The sequence below is a fragment of the Pseudoliparis swirei genome, chromosome 20, assembly GCF_029220125.1.
Source record: "Pseudoliparis swirei isolate HS2019 ecotype Mariana Trench chromosome 20, NWPU_hadal_v1, whole genome shotgun sequence".
Taxonomy (NCBI): Eukaryota; Metazoa; Chordata; class Actinopteri; order Perciformes; family Liparidae; genus Pseudoliparis; species Pseudoliparis swirei.
The window spans coordinates 28,815,356-28,836,779 of NC_079407.1; positions in this window are offsets into that span (position 1 = coordinate 28,815,356).

Consider the following 21,424-nt stretch of genomic DNA (forward strand, 5'->3'; position numbering starts at 1 on the left):
CAGGAGGAGGTGAGAGACACAGGGAGGTGAGACAGAGGAGGTGAGACAGGAGGAGGTGAGACAGGAGGTGAGACATAGAGGTGAGACACAGGAGGTGAGACAGGAGGTGAGACATGAGGAGTGAGACAGGTGGGACAGGAGGAGGTGAGACAGGAGGAGGTGAGACAGAGGAGGTGAGACAAGAGGTGAGACAGGAGGAGGTGACAGGAGTGAGACATGAGGAGGTGAGACAGGAGGGTAGATGAGGAGGGTGAGACAGGAGGTGAGACAGGAGGTGAGACAGGAGGAGGTGAGACACAGGAGGTGAGACAGGAGTGAGACATGAGGAGGTGAGACACAGGGAGGTGAGACAGGAGGTGGGACACAGGAGGTGGGACAGGAGGAGGTGAGACATGAGGAGGGTGAGACACAGGGAGGTGGAGACAGGAGGAGGTGAGACAGGAGGAGGTGGGACAGGAGGTGAGACAGGAGGAGGTGGACACAGGGAGGTGAGAACAGGAGGTGAGACAGGAGTGAGACACAGGGAGGTGGGACAGGAGGTGGGACAGGAGGTGACACAGGAGGTGAGACAGGAGGAGGAGGTGAGACACAGGAGGTGAGACAGGAGGGTGAGACATGAGGAGGTGAGACAGAGGAGGTGAGACAGGAGGAGGTGAGACAGGAGGAGGTGAGTGAGGAGTGAGACACAGGAGGTGAGACAGGAGGAGTGAGACAGGAGGTGAGACAGAGGAGGTGAGACACAGGAGGTGAGACAGGAGGAGGTGAGACACAGGAGGTGACAGGAGGTGAGACAGGTGAGACATGAGGTGTGAGACAGGGGAGGTTAGACAGGAGGAGGTGAGACAGGAGGAGGGTGAGACAGGAGGTGACAGGAGGAGGTGAGACACGAGGTGTGAGACAGGAGGAGGGTGAGACATGAGGGTGGGACAGAGGAGGTGAGACAGGAGGAGGAGAGACAGGAGGTGAGACAGGAGGGTGGGACATGAGGGTGAGACAGGGTGGGACAGGAGGTGAGACATGAGGAGGTGAGACAGAGGTGAGACAGGAGGAGGTGAGAGTGAGGAGGTGAGACATGAGGAGGTGAGACAGGTGAGACGAGGTGAGACAGGAGGTGAGACAGGAGGTGGAGACACAGGGAGGTTGGACAATGATGAGACAGGTGTGGAGGGAGGTGAGACAGGTGGGACATATGAGGTGAGACAGAGGGTGAGACAGGAGGTGAGACAGGAGGAGGTGAGACACAGGAGGTGAGACACAGGAGGTGAGACAGGGGAGTGAGACAGAGGGAGGTGAGACAGGGAGGTGAGACAGGAGGTGGGACAGAGGTGAGACAGGAGGGTGAGACAGAGGAGGTGAGACAGAGGAGTGAGACAGAGGTGAGACAGGAGGTGTGAGACAGGAGGAGGTGGGACACAGGAGGGTGAGACACAGGTGAGACAGGAGGAGGTGAGACACGAGGAGGTGAGACATGAGGTGAGACACGAGGAGGTGAGACATGAGGAGGTGAGACAGGAGGAGGTGAGACATGAGGAGGTGAGACAGGAGGAGGTGAGACACGAGGAGGTGAGACAGGAGGTGAGACATATGAGGAGGTGAGACAGGAGGAGGTGAGACAGGAGGAGGTGTGAGACAGGAGGTGAGACACAGGGTGAGACACAGGAGGTGTGAGACATGAGGAGGGTGAGACAGGAGGTGGGACAGGAGGTGAGACAGAGGAGGTGGGACAGGAGGAGGTGAGACATGAGGAGGGTGAGACAGGAGGAGGTGAGACATAGGAGGTGAGACAGGTGGGACAGTGAGGGTGTGAGACATGAGGAGGTGAGACAGGAGGTGAGACACAGGAGGTGAGACACAGGAGGTGAGACATGAGGTGGGGTGAGGAGGTGGGGACAGGAGGTGAGACACGAGGAGGTGAGACACGAGGAGGTGAGACATGAGGTGAGACACGAGGAGGTGAGACACGAGGAGGTGAGACATGAGGAGGTGAGACAGGAGGAGGTGAGACACGAGGAGGTGAGACAGGAGGTGAGACATATGAGGTGAGACATATGAGGTGAGACAGGTGGGACAGGAGGTGAGACAGGAGGTGAGACAGGAGGTGAGACAGGAGGAGGTGAGACACGAGGAGGTGAGACACGAGGAGGTGAGACATATGAGGTGAGACACGAGGTGAGACAGGAGGAGGTGAGACATGAGGAGGTGAGACATGAGGAGGTGAGACAGGAGGAGGTGAGACATGAGGAGGTGAGACAGGAGGTGAGACATGAGGAGGTGAGACATGAGGAGGTGAGACAGGAGGAGGTGAGACAGGAGGTGAGACATATGAGGTGAGACACGAGGAGGTGAGACACGAGGAGGTGAGACAGGAGGTGAGACAGGAGGAGGTGAGACATGAGGAGGTGAGACACGAGGAGGTGAGACACGAGGAGGTGAGACACGAGGAGGTGAGACACGAGGAGGTGAGACAGGAGGAGGTGAGACACGAGGTGGTGAGACACGAGGTGGTGAGACAGGAGGTGAGACAGGTGGACAGGAGGAGGTGAGACACAGGGTGTGGGACAGGAGGTGAGAGACACAGGAGGTGGGACAGGAGGAGGTGAGACACAGGGAGGTGAGACAGGAGGTGAGGACAGGAGGTGAGACAGGGGAGGTGGGACAGGAGGAGGTGAGACACAGGTGTGAGACAGGAGGGAGGTGAGACAGGTGAGACAGGAGGTGAGACAGAGGAGGTGAGACAGGAGGGTGAGACAGAGGTGTGAGACAGGAGGAGGTGAGACACAGGAGGTGAGACACAGGAGGTGAGACAGGAGGAGGTGAGACAGGAGGTGAGACACAGTGGGACAGGAGGGGTGAGACAGGTGTGAGACAGGAGGAGGTGAGACACAGAGGTGAGAGACAGGAGGTGTGAGACACAGGTGTGAGACAGGAGGTGAGACACGAGGAGGTGAGACAGGAGGAGGTGAGACACAGGAGGTGAGACAGGAGGAGTGAGACAGAGGGGTGAGACAGGAGGGTGAGACACAGGGAGGTGTGAGACAGGAGGGTGAGACACAGGAGGTGAGACAGGTGGGACACAGGGAGGTGAGACAGGAGGGTGAGACAGGGAGGTGAGAGGTGAGACACGAGGTGGGACAGGAGGTGAGACAGGAGGTGGAGACAGGGAGGAGGTGAGACAGGAGGAGGTGAGACAGGAGGTGAGACAGGTGTGAGACAGGAGGAGGTGAGACACGAGGAGGTGTGAGACAGGAGGTGAGACATGAGGAGGTGAGACAGGAGGGTGAGACAGGAGGTTGAGACAGGGAGGTGAGACACAGGAGGTGAGACAGGAGGAGTGAGACAGAGGTGGGACAGGAGGTGAGACAGAGGTGAGACAGGAGGGTGAGACAGGAGGGTGAGACAGGAGGAGGTGAGACAGGAGGTAGACAGAGGAGGACATAGGAGGTGAGACACAGGAGGTGAGACAGGAGGTGGGACAGGAGGTGAGACACAGGAGGTGGGACATATGATGAGACAGGTGAGACAGGAGGAGGTGAGACAGGAGGTGAGGCTGAGAGGTGAGACATGAGGGAGGTGAGACAGGAGGAGGTGGGACATGAGGGTGAGACAGGAGGAGGTGAGACAGAGGTGAGACATGAGGAGGTGGAGACAGGAGGTGAGACAGGAGGAGGTGAGACAGAGGAGGTGAGACAGGGAGGTGAGACAGGAGGAGGTGTGAGACATGAGAGGTGAGACACAGGAGGTGAGACACAGGTGAGACACAGGAGGTGAGACACAGGTGATGAGGTGAGACATGAGGAGGTGAGACAGGAGGGTGAGACATGAGGAGGTGAGACAGGTGTGAGACAGGAGGAGGGTGAGACACAGGAGGTGAGACATAGGAGGTGGGACAGGGGAGGTGAGACAGGAGGAGGTGAGACACAGGAGGTGGGACAGTGAGGTGAGACAGGAGGTGGGACAGGAGGAGGTGAGACAGGGAGGTGAGACAGAGGGTGAGACAGGAGGAGGGTGAGACAGGAGTGAGACAGGAGGGTGGGACAGGAGGTGAGACAGGAGGAGGTGAGACACAGGAGGGTGAGACACGAGGTGAGACAGGAGGAGGTGAGACAGGAGGAGGTGAGACATGAGGAGGTGGGGACATGAGAGGTGTGAGACACAGGAGGTGAGACAGGAGGTGAGACAGGAGGTGAGACAGGAGGTGAGACAGGTGTTGAGACATATGAGGGTGAGACATGAGGAGGTGAGACAGGAGGTGGTGTGAGACAGGAGGTGAGACAGGAGGAGGGTGAGACAGGAGGTGGGACATGAGGAGGTGAGACAGGTGGGACATGGGGAGGTGAGAGAGGAGGAGGTGAGACAGGAGGACACAGGAGGGGTGAGACAGGGAGGTGAGACAGGAGGAGGTGAGACGAGGTGAGACAGGTGAGACAGGAGGAGGTGAGACAGGAGGGTGAGACAGGAGGGTGAGACACAGGGAGGTGAGACAGGAGGTGAGAGACAGTGAGAGACAGGAGGAGGTGAGACATGAGGGAGGTGAGACATAGGAGGTGAGACAGGAGGAGGAGAGACACGAGGTGGTGAGACATAGGAGGACAGTGAGACAGGTGAGACAGGAGGTGAGACACGAGGAGGTGAGACAGGAGGAGGTGAGACACGAGGAGGTGAGACATGAGGAGGTGAGACACGAGGAGGTGAGACATGAGGTGAGACATGAGGTGAGACAGGAGGAGGTGAGACAGGAGGAGGTGAGACATGAGGAGGTGAGACAGGTGAGACAGGAGGTGAGACAGGAGGAGGAGACAGAGGAGGTGAGACAGGAGGAGGGTGAGACAGGAGGAGGGTGAGACAGAGGGTGAGACATGAGGGTGAGACAGAGGAGGTGAGACACAGGAGGGTGAGACATGAGGAGGTGAGACAGGAGGAGGTGAGACAGGTGGACAATGAGGGTGAGACAGGAGGAGGTGAGACAGGTGTGAGACACAGGAGGTGGGACATAGGTGAGACAGGTGTGAGACAGGAGGTGAGACATGAGGAGGTGAGACAGGAGGAGGTGTGAGACATGAGGAGGTGAGACAGAGGTGGACATGAGGTGAGACAGGAGGTGAGACAGGGGAGGTGAGACAGAGGAGGTGAGACAGGAGGTGAGACAGGGAGGTGAGACACAGGAGGTGAGACAGGGAGGTGAGGACAGGAGGTGAGACAGGTGAGACAGGAGGAGGTGAGACAGGTGGGACATATGAGGTGAGACAGAGGAGGTGGGACAGGAGGGTGAGACAGGGTGGGACAGGAGGTGAGACAGGGAGGTGTGAGACCAGGAGGTGAGACACAGGAGGTGGGACAGGAGGTGAGACAGGAGGGTGAGACATGAGGGGTGAGACACAGGAGGTGGGACATGAGGAGGTGAGACAGGAGGAGGAGGTGAGACAGGAGGTGAGACAGGAGGAGGTGTGAGACAGAGGAGGTGAGACAGGAGGTGAGACATATAATGACAGGAGGAGGTGAGACAGGTGAGACAGGAGGTGAGACATGAGGAGGTGAGACAGGAGGTGTGAGACATGAGGAGGTGAGACAGGAGGTGAGACAGGAGGGTGTGAGACAGGAGGTGGGACAGGAGGTGAGACAGGAGGAGGTGAGACATGAGGTGAGACAGGAGGAGGTGGAGACAGAGGAGGTGAGACAGGAGGTGAGACATGTTGACACAGGAGGTGGGACAGGAGGAGGTGAGACACGAGGAGGTGTGAGACACAGGGAGGTGAGACAGGTGAGACACAGGAGGTGAGACAGGGAGGTGAGACAGGAGGTGTGAGACAGGAGGAGGTGGGACATATATGAGGGTGAGACAGAGGTGAGACAGGAGGAGGTGTGAGACACGAGGAGGTGAGACATGAGGAGGTGAGAGACAGGAGGAGGTGAGACAGGAGGAGTGAGACATGAGAGGAGTGAGACAGGAGGAGGTGAGACAGGAGGTGAGACAATATGAGACACAGGAGGTGAGAGACAGGAGGAGTGAGACATGAGGTGGAGACAGGAGGAGGTGAGACATGAGGTGAGACAGGAGGAGGTGAGACAGGAGGGTGGGACAGGAGGTGAGACAGGAGGAGGTGAGACAGGAGGTGAGACAGGAGGTGTGAGACAGGGGAGGGGTGAGACACAGGAGGTGAGACAGGAGGTGGAGGTGAGGAGGTGAGACAGGAGGTGGGACAGGTGTGAGACAGAGGGTGAGACAGAGGTGAGACACAGGGTGGAGACAGGAGGTGTGAGACAGGAGGGTGAGACACGAGGAGGTGAGACAGGAGGTGAGACAGGAGGAGGTGAGACAGGAGGTGAGACAGGAGGTGGGACAGGAGGAGGTGAGACAGGTGACACAGAGGTGAGATGAGTGGGACAGTGAGACAGGTGAGACAGGTGAGACAGGAGGTGTGAGACACAGGAGGTGAGACAGGAGGTGGGGTGAGGAGGTGAGACATAGAGGTGAGACACGAGGTGGGACAGGAGGAGGTGAGACAGGAGGTGAGACAGTGAGGGTGAGACACAGGAGGGTGGGACAGGAGGGTGAGACAGGTGGGGACAGGAGGGTGAGACATGAGGAGGGTGAGACAGGTGAGACACAGGAGGTGAGACAGGAGGGTGAGACAGGAGGAGTGAGACAGGAGGAGGTGTGAGACACAGGAGGTGAGACAGGAGGAGGTGAGACAGGAGGTGAGACAGAGGAGGTGAGACAGGAGGAGGTGAGACACAGGTGAGACAGGAGGAGGTGAGACACAGGAGGTGAGACAGGAGGAGGTGAGACAGAGGAGGTGAGAGACAGGAGGAGGTGAGACACAGGAGGGTGAGACAGGTGAGACATGAGGTGAGACACAGGAGGGTGAGACAGGAGGTGACATGAGGTGAGACATGAGGGTGTGAGACATGAGGTGAGACAGGAGGAGGTGAGACACTGAGGAGGTGAGGGAGGGTGAGACAGGAGGAGGTGAGACACGAGGAGGTGAGACATATGAGGTGAGACACGAGGTGAGACAGGAGGAGGTGAGACACGAGGAGGTGAGACATGAGGAGGTGAGACAGGAGGAGGTGAGACACGAGGAGGTGAGACAGGAGGTGAGACATATGAGGTGAGACACGAGGAGGTGAGACAGGAGGAGGTGAGACAGGAGGAGGTGAGACAGGAGGAGGTGAGACAGGAGGTGAGACACGAGGAGGTGAGACAGGAGGAGGTGAGACAGGAGGAGGTGAGACACGAGGAGGTGAGACAGGAGGAGGTGAGACAGGAGGAGGTGAGACATGAGGAGGTGAGACACGAGGAGGTGAGACAGGAGGAGGTGAGACACGAGGAGGTGAGACAGGAGGAGGTGAGACACGAGGTGAGACACGAGGAGGTGAGACACGAGGAGGTGAGACACGAGGTGAGACAGGAGGAGGTGAGACAGGAGGAGGTGAGACATGAGGAGGTGAGACAGGAGGTGAGACAGGAGGAGGTGAGACACGAGGAGGTGAGACACGAGGAGGTGAGACAGGAGGAGGTGAGACACGAGGTGGTGAGACAGGAGGTGAGACACGAGGAGGTGAGACAGGAGGAGGTGAGACACGAGGAGGTGAGACAGACAGGAGGAGGTGAGACACGAGGAGGTGAGACATGAGGGTGAGACAGGTGGGGTGAGACACGAGGAGGTGAGACATGAGGAGGTGAGACATGAGGAATGAGGAGGTGAGACACGAGGTGAGACATGAGGAGGTGAGACAGGGAGGTGAGACAGGAGGGTGGGACATGAGTGAGAGAGGTGAGACAGGAAGGTGAGACAGGAGGGTGAGACAGAGGAGTGAGACAGGAGGAGTGAGACAGGAGGGTGAGACAGGAGAGTGAGACAGAGGTGTGAGACAGGGGGAGGTGAGACAGGAGGGTGGACAGGAGGTGTGAGACAGGAGGTGGGACATGAGGAGGGTGAGACAGAGGAGGTGTGACAGGAGGAGGTGAGACACAGAGGAGGTGAGACAGGAGGTGAGAGGACAGGAGGAGGTGAGACGAGGAGGTGAGACAATGAGGTGAGACGAGGAGGTGAGACGAGGAGGTGAGACAATGAGGTGAGGCGAGGAGACGAGGAGGTGAGACAAGGAGACGAGGAGGTGAGACAATGAGGTGAGACAATGAGGTGAGACGAGGAGGTGAGACACAGGGTGAGACAGGGTGAGACATGAGGGAGGTGAGACACAGGAGGTGAGAGACAGGAGGAGGTGGAGACACAGGAGGTGTGGGACACAGGAGGTGAGACAGGTGAGACATGAGGAGGTGAGACAGAGGTGACAGGAGGTGAGACATGAGGGTGAGACAGGGGAGGGAGGGTGAGACAGGAGGTGAGACACAGGGTGGTGGAGGTGGGACATGAGGAGGTGAGACAGGAGGTGAGACAGGGAGGTGAGACACAGGAGGGTGAGACAGGAGGGTGAGACAGGGAGGTGGGACATATGAGGGTGAGACAGGGGTGAGACAGGAGGTGAGACACAGGTGGGACAGGAGGTGAGACAGGAGGTGAGACATGAGGTGAGACAGGAGAAGGTGAGACAGGAGGTGAGACAGGAGGTGAGACATGAGGTGAGACAGGTGAGACATGAGGAGGTGAGACAGGAGGTGGGACAGGAGGTGGAGACAGGGAGGTGAGACAAGAGGAGGGTGAGACAGGAGGAGGTGGGACAGGAGGTGAGACATGAGGAGGTGAGACAGGAGGTGACATGGGGAGGTGACAGGAGGTGGGAGAGGAGGTGAGACAGGAGGTGGGACATAGAGGGTGAGACATATGAGGTGAGACACGAGGTGAGACACGAGGAGGTGAGACATGAGGTGAGACATGAGGTGAGACAGGAGGAGGTGAGACAGGAGGAGGTGAGACACGAGGAGGTGAGACAGGAGGTGAGACATGAGGAGGTGAGACACGAGGAGGTGAGACACGAGGAGGTGAGACACGAGGAGGTGAGACAGGAGGTGAGACATGAGGAGGTGAGACACGAGGAGGTGAGACACGAGGAGGTGAGACAGGAGGTGAGACAGGAATGAGACAGGAGGTGAGACACAGGAGGTGAGACAGGAGGAGGGTGAGACATGAGGAGGTGAGAGGACAGAGGGTGAGACAGTGAGACAGAGGTGGGACATGAGGGTGAGACAGGTGAGACAGGGTGGGACAGAGGAGGTGAGACATGAGGGTGACATGAGGAGGTGAGACAGGAGGTGAGACAGGAGGTGGGACAGTGAGGTGAGACAGAGGGTGAGACACAGGAGGTGAGACAGGAGGAGGTGAGACAGGAGGGTGAGACAGGAGGTGAGACAGGAGGAGGTGAGACAGGAGGTGAGACACGAGGAGGTGAGACAGGAGGTGAGAGACAGGAGGAGAGTGTGAGACACAGGGTGAGACAGGAGGAGGTGGGAGGAGGTGAGAGACACAGGAGGTGAGACAGGAGGAGGTGAGACAGGAGTGGGGTGAGGAGTGAGACACGAGGTGAGACAGGAGGAGGTGAGACATGAGGAGGTGAGACAGGAGGAGGTGAGACAGGAGGAGGTGAGACATGAGGAGGTGAGACAGGAGGAGGTGAGACATGAGGAGGTGAGACAGGAGGAGGTGAGACAGGAGGTGAGACATATGAGGTGAGACACGAGGAGGTGAGACACGAGGAGGTGAGACACGAGGAGGTGAGGGGTGGGAGGAGGGTGAGACAGAGGAGGGTGAGACATGAGGAGGTGAGACAGGAGGGTGAGACAGGAGGTGTGAGACAGGAGGAGGTGAGACAGGTGGTGAGACAGGAGGTGAGACAGGTGGGAGGAGTGAGACACATGTGTGAGACAGGAGGTGAGAGACACAGGAGGTGAGACAGGAGGAGTGCAGGAGGTGAGACAGGAGGTGAGACACAGGAGGTGAGACATGAGGAGGTGAGACAGGTGGGACATGAGGTGTGAGACACAGGAGGTGTGAGACAGGAGGAGGGTGAGACATGAGGAGGTGAGACAGGAGGTGGGACAGGAGGGAGGTGTGAGACATGAGGGAGGTGAGGACAGGAGGTGAGACACAGGAGGTGAGACAGGAGGTGAGACAGGAGGGTGAGACAGGGGAGGTGAGACACAGAGGAGGTGGGACACAGGGAGGGTGAGACAGGAGGAGGTGAGACAGGTGTGACAGGAGGTGAGACAGAGGAGGTGAGACAGGAGGAGGTGAGACAGGTGTGAGACAGGAGGTGAGACATGAGGAGGGTGTGAGACAGGAGGTGAGACATGAGGAGGTGAGACAGGAGGAGGTGAGACACAGGAGGTGAGACAGGAGGAGGAGTGGACAGGAGGTGAGACAGGAGGAGGTGAGACAGGAGGTGGGACATATGAGGTGAGACAGGAGGTGGGACAGGAGGAGGGTGAGACAGGAGGTGAGACAGTGAGGTGAGACAGAGGTGGGACATGAGGGTGAGACAGGTGAGGAGGTGAGACAGGAGGTGAGACAGGAGGGTGAGACAGGGAGGTGAGACAGGAGGTGAGACAGGAGGAGGTGGGACAGAGGGTGAGACAGGAGGAGATGAGACAGGAGGTGAGACAGGGAGGGTGAGACATGAGGGTGAGACAGAGGTGGAGACAGGAGGAGGTGAGACACAGGAGGTGAGACAGTGAGACACAGGAGGGTGAGACATGAGGAGGTGAGGGGTGTGAGGAGGTGAGACAGGAGGAGGTGAGACACAGGAGGTGAGACAGGGTGACACAGGAGGGTGAGAGACAGGAGGAGGTGAGACAGGAGGAGGTGAGACAGGGAGGTGGGACATATGAGGGTGAGACAGGTGAGACAGGAGGAGGTGAGACAGGTGAGACAGAGGAGTGAGACACAGGAGGTGAGACATGAGGAGGTGAGACAGGAGGGTGTGAGACAGGGAGGTGAGACATGAGGTGGTGGGAGGTGAGACAGGAGGTGAGACACAGGAGGTGAGACAGGAGGGTGAGACAGGAGGAGACAGGATGAGGGAGGGTGAGACAGGAGGTGAGACATGAGGTGTGAGACACAGGAGGTGAGACAGGAGGGTGAGACATGAGGAGAGGTGAGGAGGTGAGACAGGAGGAGGTGAGACACAGGAGGTGTGAGACACAGGAGGTGAGACAGGAGGAGGTGAGACACAGGAGGTGGGACAGAGGTGAGACAGAGGTGAGACAGGAGGAGTGGGGTGAGGTGAGACATAGAGGTGAGACAGGAGGAGGTGAGACAGGAGGTGTGAGACAGGAGGTGGGACAGGAGAGACAGGAGGTGAGACAGGAGGTGAGAGACAGGGAGGTGACAGGAGGGTGAGACACAGGAGGTGGGACAGGAGTGAGAGACAGGAGGTGAGACACAGGTGGGACAGGAGGAGGTGAGACAGGAGGTGAGACAGAGGGTGAGACAGGAGTGAGACAGGGAGGTGAGACAGGAGGAGGGTGAGACACAGGGTGAGACAGGAGGGTGAGACAGGTGACAAGAGAGGGGTGAGGAGGGGTGAGACAGGAGGGTGGGACAGGAGGAGGTGAGACAGGAGGAGGTGAGACAGGGAGGTGAGACACAGGGAGGTGAGACATGAGGAGGTGAGACAGGAGGAGGAGTGAGACAGGAGTGAGACATGAGGTGAGACAGGAGTGAGACAGGAGGAGGTGAGACACAGGTGAGACAGGAGGTGTGAGACAGGAGGAGGTGAGACAGGAGGGTGAGACAGGAGGTGAGACACAGGAGGCCAGGCTGAAGGTCCACCAGAGAACCAGGCTGAAGGTCCAGAACCAGGCTGAAGGTCCAGAGAACCAGGCTGAAGGTCCAGAGAACCAGGCTGAAGGTCTAGAGAACCAGGCTGAAGGTCCAGAGAACCAGGCTGAAGGTCCAGAGAACCAGGCTGAAGGTCTAGAGAACCAGGCTGAAGGTCTAGAGAACCAGGCTGAAGGTCCAGAGAACCAGGCTGAAGGTCCAGAGAACCAGGCTGAAGGTCCAGAGAACCAGGCTGAAGGTCTAGAGAACCAGGCTGAAGGTCTAGAGAACCAGGCTGACGGTCCAGAGAACCAGGCTGAAGGTCTAGAGAACCAGGCTGAAGGTCCAGAGAACCAGGCTGAAGGTCTAGAGAACCAGGCTGAAGGTCTAGAGAACCAGGCTGAAGGTCTAGAGAACCAGGCTGAAGGTCCAGAGAACCAGGCTGAAGGTCAGAACCAGGCTGAAGGTCTAGAGAAGGCTGAAGATCAGAGAACCAGGCTGAAGGTCCAGAGAACCAGGCTGAAGGTCCAGAGAACCAGGCTGAAGGTCCAGAGAACCAGGCTGAAGGTCCAGACAACCAGGCTGAAGGTCCAGAGAACCAGGCTGAAGGTCTAGAGAACCAGGCTGAAGGTCCAGAGAACCAGGCTGAAGGTCCAGAGAACCAGGCTGAAGGTCCAGAGAACCAGGCTGAAGGTACAGAGAACCAGGCTGAAGGTCCAGAACAACAGGCTGAAGGTCAGAGAACCAGGCTGAGGTCAGAGAACCAGGCTGAGTCCAGAGAACCAGGCTGAAGGTCTAGAGAACCAGGCTGAAGGTCAGAGACCAGGCTGAAGGTCTAGAGAACCAGGCTGAAGGTCTGAACCAGGCTGTCCAGAGAACAGGCTGAAGGTCCAGAGAACCAGGCTGAAGGTCCAGAAGGCTGAAGGTCTAGAGAACCAGGCTGAAGGTCCAGAGAACCAGGCTGAAGGTCCAGAGAACCAGGCTGAAGGTCCAGAGAACCAGGCTGAAGGTCCAGAGAACCAGGCTGAAGGTCCACCAGAGAACCAGGCTGAAGGTCCAGAGAACCAGGCTGAAGGTCCAGAGAACCAGGCTGAAGGTCCAGAGAACCAGGCTGAAGGTCCAGAGAACCAGGCTGAAGGTCCAGACAAGCTGAAGGTCAGAGAACAGGAAGGAAAAGAGGCTGAAGGTCCAGAGAAGGAAAGAGAGAGGAGACAGGTCTGAAGGTCAGAACCAGCCTGCAGAGGGGGAGAACCAGGCTGAAGGTCTACCAGGCCAGTCCACCACCAGAGCAGGCTTGCACCGAGGTCGCTCACTGGTTCCTGCTGAAGGTCTAAGAATTCAGTTGAAGGTTCGAAGCCGCTGAAGGTCCGCTCACGGTTCCGCCCGTTAAGGTCAGACGAAGTTGGCGTTAAGTTCCGTTCGTTAAGTTCAGATGCGATTAAATTCCGTTAAGCCGCTCAAGCCGTTAGTTCGCTCGAAATCGCTCACGTTAAGTTCCGCTCAAGTTCGCGCTCGAGAAGGATCGCTTCGATTAAACCGCTCACCCGTTAAGTTGCCAGTTCCATGGAAGTTACGTTAAGTTCCACCCGCTCACGTTAAGTTCCCGTTAAGTTCCGCTCACGTTAAGTTCCCACGTTGTTCACGCTTAAGACGCTATATTAAAGTTCACGACCGCTTGTTCCGCCACGTTAAGTTCCGCTACGTTAAGTTCCGCTACGTTAAGTTACGTTAAGTTCCGCTACGTTAAGTTCCGCTACGTTAAGTTCCGCTACGTTAAGTTCCGCTACGTTAAGTTCCGCCACGTTAAGTTCCGCCACAGGGGGACAGTAGACAGGGGGGTAAGAGGAAGAAAAAAAACAGGAGGAGGGGAGACAAAGAGGGAGGAAAAAGGGGAGAAAAGGGGGTGGAAAGGGAAGGGGAGACACAGGGGGTGGAAAGGGGGAAGGGGAACAGGGGAGGGGGACAAGGGGGGACAAAATGGACAGGGGAGGGGAGACAAGGGGGTGAGGGGCAAGGGGAGACAAGGGGGTGGGGAAGGGGAGACAAGGGGGTGGGGAAGGGGAGACAAGGTAAAAAGGAAAGGGGAACAGGGGTGGGACAAGTAGACAAGGAAAGGGGGGTGGACAAGGTGAGACAGGAAGGGGGTGGGGAAGGGGAGACAAGAGGGGAAAGGGGGAAGTAGACAAGGGGGGAAAAGGGGGGTGGAAAAGGGGGGAGAAGGAGGGGGAGACAAGGTGGACAGGGGAGACAAGAGGGGGAAGGAAGGGGGAGACAGAGGGGGTGGACAGGAGGGGGGAAAAGAGTGGGACAAAGGGGGAGACAAGGGGGTGAGGAAGGGGAGACAGGGGTGAGACAGGGGGAGACAAGGGGGTAGGGAAAAGGGGAAGTAGAACAGGGGGGAGAAAGGGGGAAGGGGAGACAAGGGAGACAGGAAAGGGGGGAAGGAGGGGAGACACAGGGGGTGGGACAAGGGGGACAAGAGGGGGAGACAGGAAAAGGTTGGGGACAGGAGGTGACAGGGTGGGACAGGGAGGAAAAGGGGGACAGGGGAAATGAGGAAGGGGAGACAAGAGGGGGAAGGAAGGGGGAGACAAGGGGGGAGAAGGGGGGTAGAACAGGGGGAGAAAAGGGGTAGACAAGGGGGTGGAAAGGGTGAGACAAGGGGACAGGAGGTGAGACAAGGAGGTGGAGACATGAAAAAGGGGGAGGACAGGTAGACAGGAGGTGGGACAGGAAAGGAGGGTGAACAGGTGAGACAGGAGGTGAGACAGTGAAAGGTGAGACAGGAAAGGTGAGACAGGACAGGGGGTGGGACAGGCAAGTGAGGTGGGACAGGGTGGGCATGAGGAGGGGAGACAGGGGACAGGAGGGGGAGACAGGAAGGTGAGACATGAAGGAGGTGGGAGGGGAGACAGGAGGTGAGACAGGAGGGGGAGACAGGAGAAGTGAGACACAGGAGGGGAGACAGAGGAGGTGAGACACAGGGGGTGGAGGGCAGGGGGACACAGGAGGGAGAAAAGAGGAGGGTGAGACAGGTAGGAGGTGAGACATAGGTGGACAGGAGGGTGAGACAGGAGGGGAGACAGGAGGTGAGACAGGGGGAGGAGGAGGTGAGACACAGGAGGGGAGACACAGGAGGTGAGACAGGAGGACAGGTGGGGACAAGGGACAGGGTGAGACAGCAGGAGGTGAGACAGGTAGACACAGAGGTGGAGGACAGGTGAGACAAGGAGGTGGGACAGGACGTGGACATATGAGGTGAGACAGAGGGGGGACAGGAGGTGAGACAGGGTAGACAGAGGTGACAGGAGGTGAGACACAGGAGGTGGACAGGTAGACAGAGGGGTAGAAGGAGTGAGACAGGAGGTGAGACATGAGGAGGTGAGACAGAGAGAGGAGGGGAGACAGGAGGTGAGGACAAGGGTAGACAGGAGGTGAGACAGAGGAGGTGAGACAGGAGGTGAGACAGGGAGGTGGACATGGGGGGTGGGGAAAAGGAGTGAAGGAGGTGAGACAGAGGAGGTGGACAGGAGGGGGTGAGACAGGGAGGTGAGACAGGAGGTGAGACAAGGAGGTGAGACACAGGAGGTGAGACAGAGGTGAGACAGAGGTGAGACAGGGGTGAGACAAGGAGGGTGAGACAGGGGAAAAGGGGGTGAGACAGGGGGGGTGGACAGGGAGGTGAGACAGGAGGTGGGCACAGGAGGTGAAAAAGGGTGAGACAAGAGGTGAGACAGGAGGTGAGACAGGAGGGTGAGACAGGGGGAGGTGAGACAGGAGGTGAGACAGGAGGGGTGAGACAGGGGGTGAGACAGGAGGAGGTGAGACAGGAAGTGGACAGGGAGGTGGACACAGGAGGTGAGACAGGAGGTGAGACAAGGAGGTGAGACAGGAGGAGGTGAGACAGGAGGGGTGAGACAGGAGGTGAGACAGAGAGGTGTGAGACAGGTGTTGACACAGTGAGGTGTGAGACAGGTGTTGACAGGAGGTGAGACAGGTGTTGACAGTGAGGTGAGACAGGTGTTGACAGGAGGTGTGAGACAGGTGACAGGGAGGTGTGACAGTGAGGAGGTGAGACAGGTGTGAGGTGAGACAGGAGGTGTGAGACAGGAGGTGAGACAGGTGGAGGTGTGAGACAGGTGACAGTGAGGTGGAGACAGGTGCTGACAGTGAGGTGAGACAGGTGTTGACAGTGAGGTGTGAGACAGGTGTTGACAGTGAGGTGTGAGACAGGTGTTGACACAGTGAGGTGAGACAGGTGTTGACAGGAGGTGAGACAGGTGTTGACACAGTGAGGTGAGACAGGTGCTGAGACAGGAGGTGGAGACAGGTGTTGACAGGAGGTGTGTGACAGGTGTTGACAGTGAGGTGACAGGTGTTGACAGTGAGTGAGACAGGTGTTGACACAGGAGGTGTGAGACAGGTGTTGAGTGAGACAGGAGTGTGAGACAGTGAGGTGACACAGGAGGTGTTGACACAGGAGGTGTGAGACAGGTGAGGTGAGACAGGAGGTGAGACAGGAGGTGTGACACAGTGAGGAGACAAGGTGACACAGTGAGGTGTGAGACAGGAGGTGAGACAGGAGGTGAGACAGGTGTGACACAGGAGGTGTGAGACAGGTGTTGACAGGAGGAGGGTGAGACAGGTGTGAGACAGGAGGAGGTGTGAGACAGGTGAGGAGGTGACAGGTGTTGAGACAGTGAGGTGAGACAGGTGAGACAGGAGGTGAGACAGGTGTGAGACAGGAGGAGGTGTGAGACAGGAGGAGGTGAGACAGGAGGTGGTGAGACAGGTGTTGAGACACGAGGTGTGAGACAGGAGTGACAGTGAGGACAGGAGGAGGTGAGACACAGGAGGTGAGACAGGTGTTGACAGTGAGGTGTGAGACAGGTGAGGTGAGACAGGAGGTGAGACAGGTGGAGAGACATGAGGAGAGGTGAGAGACAGGAGGTGTGAGACACGAGGTGAGACAGTGAGACACAGGAGGAGACAGGTGAGAGACAGGAGGGTGAGACAGGAGGAGGTGAGACAGGAGGTGGAGACACGAGTGAGACAGGTGAGACACAGAGGTGAGACACGAGGAGGTGTGAGACAGGAGGAGGAGACAGGAGAGGTGACAGAGGAGTGAGACACGAGGTGTGAGACAGGTGGAGGTGACGAGGAGGGTGAGACAGGAGGTGAGACACATGAGGTGTGAGACAGGTGTGAGACAGAGGAGACAGGGAGGTGAGACAGGAGGTGAGAGACAGGAGGTGAGACAGGAGGTGAGACATTGACAGGACAGGAGGTGAGACACGAGGAGGTGAGACAGGAGGAGTGTGAGACAGGACAGACACAGGAGGTGAGACATGAGGAGGTGAGACAGGAGGTGAGACAGGGGAGGTGAGACACATGAGGTGAGACAGTGAGGTGAGACAGGAGGTGAGACAGGAGAGGTGAGAGACACAGGAGGCGGAGACAGGAGGTGTGAGACAGGAGGAGGTGAGACACAGGAGGTGAGACACAGGAGGTGTGAGACATAGAGGTGAGACAGAGGGTGAGACACAGGAGGTGTGAGACATGAGGAGGTGAGACAGGAGGAGGTGAGACATGAGGAGGTGTGAGACAGAGGTGAGACAGGAGGAGGTGAGACAGGAGGTGAGACAGGAGGAGTGAGACAGGAGGAGGTGAGACAGAGAGGAGGTGTGAGACAGGTGATGAGAGAGAGGTGAGACAGACAGGTGAGGACAGGAGTGAGACAGGTGTTGAGACAGGAGGTGTGAGACAGGTGAGTGAGACAGTGAGAGGTGAGACAGGTGAGACATGAGGTGTGAGACAGGGTGTTGACACAGGAGGTGAGACAGGAGACAGGAGGTGAGACAGGTGTGAGGTGAGACAGGACAGGAGGTGAGACAGGGTGAGACAGGTGTGAGACAGGTGTTGACAGGAGGTGAGACAGGTGTGAGACATGAGGGTGAGACAGGAGGAGGTGAGACAGGAGGAGGTGAGACAGGAGGAGGTGAGAGACACAGGAGAGTGAGACAGGTGTGAGACAGGAGGAGGTGAGACAGGTGTGAGACAGAGGACATGAGAGAGGTGAGACAGGAGTGAGAGGTGAGACACACAGGAGGTGAGACAGGTGTGACAGGGTGAGAGGGGAGACAGGAGTGAGAGACACAGGAGAGGTGAGACACAGGAGGAGACAGGAGGAGGTGAGACAGGAGGAGGTGAGACAGGAGACAGAGAGGTGAGACACATGAGGTGAGGAGAGAGACACAGGAGGTGAGACAGGTGAGACAGGAGGTGAGACAGAGGTGAGACAGGAGGAGGTGAGACACAGGAGGAGTGAGACACGAGGAGGTGAGACACGAGGAGGTGAGACACAGGAGGAGAGGAGGTGAGACATGAGAGAGGTGAGACAGGAGGTGAGACAGGAGGAGACAGGAGGTGAGACAGGAGGAGACACGAGGAGGTGAGACATGAGAGAGGCAGGAGTGTGAGACAGGAGAGAGGTGAGACAGGAGAGAGGTGAGACACAGGAGGTGAGACAGGAGGAGGTGAGACAGGAGGAGGTGAGACAGTGAGGTGAGACATATGAGAGAGGTGAGACAGGAGGAGTGAGGAGAGGAGACATGAGAGGAGACATGAGGAGGGTGAGACATGAGGAGGGAGACAGAGGAGGTGAGACAGGTGAGAGGAGGAGGTGAGACACAGGAGGTGAGACAGGAGGTGAGACAAAGGACAGGAGGTGTGAGACAGGAGGTGTGAGACAGGAGGTGAGACAGGAGTGACACAGGAGGTGTGAGACAGGTGAGGAGACATGAGGTGAGACAGGTGAGACACAGGAGGTGAGACATGACAGGAGGAGGTGAGACACACAGGAGGTGGTGAGACAGGAGGTGAGACAGGAGGAGGTGAGACAGGAGGGAGGTGAGACACAGGAGGTGAGACATGAGGAGGTGAGACATGAGGAGGTGAGACAGGAGACAGGAGGTGAGAGACAGGAGGAGGTGAGACAGAGGAGGTGAGACAGGAGAGGTGAGACAGGAGGAGGTGAGAGACACGAGGAGGTGAGACAGAGGAGGGGAGACACGAGGTGTGACAGGTGGAGGTGAGACAGGAGGAGGTGAGACACGAGGAGGTGAGACAGGAGGAGGAGTGAGACACGAGGAGGTGGACCACGAGGAGGGTGAGACAGGAGGAGAATTGAGACAGGAGGGTGTGAGACTGGAGGTGAGACACAGGGAGGTGCAGGGCACGAGGAGGTGAGACAGGAGAGGTGAGACACGAGGAGGGTGCAGGACAGGAGGTGGGACAGGAGGTGGGGCAGGAGGAGGTGGGGCAGGAGGTGAGACACGAGGGTGAGACAGGAGGAGGTGAGACAGGAGGTGAGACAGGAGGTGAGACGCCATGAGGAGGTGTGAGACACGGGAGGGTGAGACAGGGGTGAGACACGGTGAGACAGGAGGAGGTGGACAGGAGGAGGGTGAGACACGAGGAGGTGAGACATGAGGTGAGACACGAGGTGAGACAGGAGGAGGTAGAGACAGGAGGTGAGACCACGGAGGTGGAACATATGAGGTGAGACACGAGGGTGAGACCACGGAGGTGAGACAGGAGGAGGTGGGACATGAGGAGGGTGAGAGACGGAGGGTGAGACACGGTGTGAGACACGAGGAGGTGAGACAGGAGGTGTGAGACAGGGGAGGTGAGACAGGAGGGTGGAGACAGGAGGTGAGACCACGAGGAGGTGAGACAGGAGGAGGTGAGACACGGGAGGGTGAGACATACGGTGAGACAGGAGGAGGAATTGAGACAGGAGGAGGGTGAGACACGAGGAGGTGGGACAGGAGGAGGTGAGACACGGGAGGTGAGACAGGAGGTGAGACAGGGGGAGGTGAGACATGAGGGAGGTGAGACACGGGAGGTGAGACAGGAGGAGGTGCAGGAGGAGGTGAGACAGGGAGGTGAGACCACGGAGGTGTGAGACACGAGGAGGTATGAGACAGGAGGAGGAGTGAGACAGGAGGAGGTGAGACACGAGGAGGGTGAGACACGGTGAGACAGGAGGAGGTGAACCACGAGGGAGGTGTGAGACACGAGGGAGGTGTGAGACAGGAGGTGAGACAGGAGGTGAAGGACACGGAGGTGGGACCACGAGGGAGGTGAGACCACGGAGGTGGAACCACGAGGAGGTGAGACCACGAGGTGAGACCTGAGGTGAGACACGAGGTGGTGAGACAGGAGGTGGGGACACGAGGGTGAGACAGGAGGAGGTGAGACACGGTGAGACACGAGGGAGGTGAGACACGAGAGGTGAGACAGGAGGAGGTGAGACCACGAGGAGAATGAGACAGGAGGAGGTGAGACACGAGGAGGTGAGACAGGAGGAGGTGCAGACCACGAGGAGGGTGAGACACGAGGAGGTGAGACAGGAGGAGGTGAGACATAGGGAGGTGAGACAGGAGGAGGTGAGACATGAGGTGGGGCGAGGAGGTATGAGACAGGAGGAGAATTGAGACATGAGGAGGTGAGACAGGAGGTGGGAGACAGGAGGTGAGACAGGAGGAACGAGACAGGGAGGTGAGACACGAGGAGGTGAGACACGAGGAGGTGAGACACGAGGTGAGACACGAGGAGGTGAGACATGAGGTGAGACACGAGGAGGTGAGACACGAGGAGGTGAGACAGGAGGAGGTGAGACACGAGGAGGTGAGACAGGAGGAGGTGAGACACGAGGAGGTGAGACATGAGGGTGAGACAGGAGGTGAGACAGGAGGAGGGTGTGAGACACGAGGAGGTGGAACATGGTGAGACACGGAGGTGCAGACAGGAGGAGGTGGGGCAGGAGGAGGTGGGAACCACGAGGTGAGACAGGAGGAGGTGAGACACGAGGAGGTGAGACACGAGGAGGTGAGACAGGAGGAGGTGAGACATGAGGAGGTGAGACAGGAGGAGGTGAGACATGAGGAGGTGAGACAGGAGGTGAGACAGGAGGAGGTGAGACAGGAGGAGGTGAGACAGGAGGGAAATTGAGACCACGAGAGGTGAGGTGAGACAGTGAACTCTGAGGAGAGTGAACCACGAGAGGTGAGACACGGTGGAGGCACGGAGGTGAGACTACGAGGAGGTGAGACCATGAGGAGGTGAGGAGACCACGAGGGAGGTGTGGAGAGACCTGGCGGAGGTGAGACAGGAGGGGCGAGACCACGAGGAGGTGAGACATGGTGAGACCAGGAGGGAGGTGGAGACACGGTGAGGAGTGGTGATATGAGGGTGAGACAGAGAGGTGGGAACATGAGGGAGGTGAGACACGAGGAGGTGAGACAGTGCCGGAGGTGGAGACACGGGAGGAGGTGAGACCAGGAGGAGGTGAGACAGGAGGAGGTGAGACCACGAGGAGGTAGAGACATAGGAGGTGAGACACGGAGGGTGAGACAGGAGGAGGTGAGATTTCTGACGGAGGTGAGACAGGAGGAGGGTGAGACACGAGGAGGTGAGACAAGGAGGAGGTGAGACATGAGGAGGTGAGACACAGGAGGAGGTGAGACAGGAGGAGGTGAGACACGGGGAGGTAGAGACACGAGGGGGTGAGACAGGAGGGTGAGACACGAGGAGGTGAGACACGGAGGAGGTGAGACACGAGGAGGTGGCATGAGGAGGTGAGACATGAGGAGGTGAGACAGGGGAGGTGAGACAGGGAGGTGAGACAGGAGGAGGAATTGAGA